General features: G+C 44.6%; 1 long non-coding RNA gene across 1 annotated transcript in view; it reads left to right on the top strand.

Annotated features, from left to right (window-relative positions):
- Window positions 1-340: 340 nt before the first annotated feature.
- The window catches only part of LOC111868946, a 3658-nt gene continuing 2955 nt past the window's right edge, over window positions 341-1043 (top strand). Inside the window, exon 1 of the long non-coding RNA XR_002843588.2 lies at window positions 341-635. This is a non-coding gene — a long non-coding RNA (uncharacterized LOC111868946). The remainder of the gene's footprint in view (window positions 636-1043) is intronic.

The following is a 1043-nucleotide window of genomic DNA, read 5'->3' as shown; positions in this document are numbered from 1 at the left end:
ATATATATTTCTTTGGTTGATGAGTGCCAAGAGAGCAAAGAAGGGAAGAGATTGTCAAAGCGTTAAAACACGCCAACAACAGGGAACGGCTGGCATCATCCAGGCTTTAAAACACCCCCGGCCAGTCAAAGAGTTAATATATTTATTGCCATCATCTGTAACTACATTTACCACGCTGCTAGCTTGGATCCCTTACACTAACTTAGGGAGCGTGCGAGCACAGCACGAGAGCCATATGACGGAGCAACGTTTCCACCTCTGATTGATGAAGGGTAGACGGAGCCGAAAGGTGCCAGAGAGTGACGGTGCTGTGGTAGCAGGCCGTAAGACGGCACAAATGGTAGCAGAGCGAAACGCGGCTCAAGTGGTAGCAGAGCGATCGATTTTCACTTAGGACCTTTGGAACGCTAATTGTTAGACCCCTAGGCTGTGCCTGGGCCGATGGATTGTAAATAAACTGTCATAGGCTCTGTGTATGTTTACGTATATTGTATTTATATTTTTCTTTTTGTGTTCCATGCTTAGTCAAAATGCCACGCGCGTGGATCCATGAATTGTCCAAGCAGCAGCTGGAGAGTTTAGCAAGCCATCTAGGTGTATCCACGGAAGGAACGCTGGACGACTTGAGGAAGCGGGTGAGAGATAAGTGGACCACGATCGAGCCTTACCTGCCTCCACAAGCGTCAGCTAAATCAATTGAAACTATGAACCCCATTCAACCGATTACTGATCCCACAAGTCATTTGGGTACTCCCGTAAACAAGATGAAGATCAAAGTAGTGACTGACTTAACTGCTGCTATTCCCCCCTTGATAGATATGGACCCTGAACAGATACTTAAATTTTTAATTCAAGTAAATCAGATAATTGAATTAAAATTATTACCTGACACAGAATTTATGGCGTTGTTGATTACCCGAACATCGGGTAGACTTATGCATATTTTAGGAACGCATTTGGGATCCACAGATACTTGGGGGGTGGTTCAGGCAGAAATTATCTCAATATTTCTCCCACCCCGTATTAAAGAACAATTTCTGGTA

Source organism: Cryptotermes secundus, unplaced genomic scaffold (assembly GCF_002891405.2).
Source record: "Cryptotermes secundus unplaced genomic scaffold, Csec_1.0 scaffold1081, whole genome shotgun sequence".
NCBI classification, from domain to species: Eukaryota; Metazoa; Arthropoda; class Insecta; order Blattodea; family Kalotermitidae; genus Cryptotermes; species Cryptotermes secundus.
Note: the sequence above shows the minus strand (reverse complement) of the source record. Positions and strands in the feature narration are given on the sequence as shown.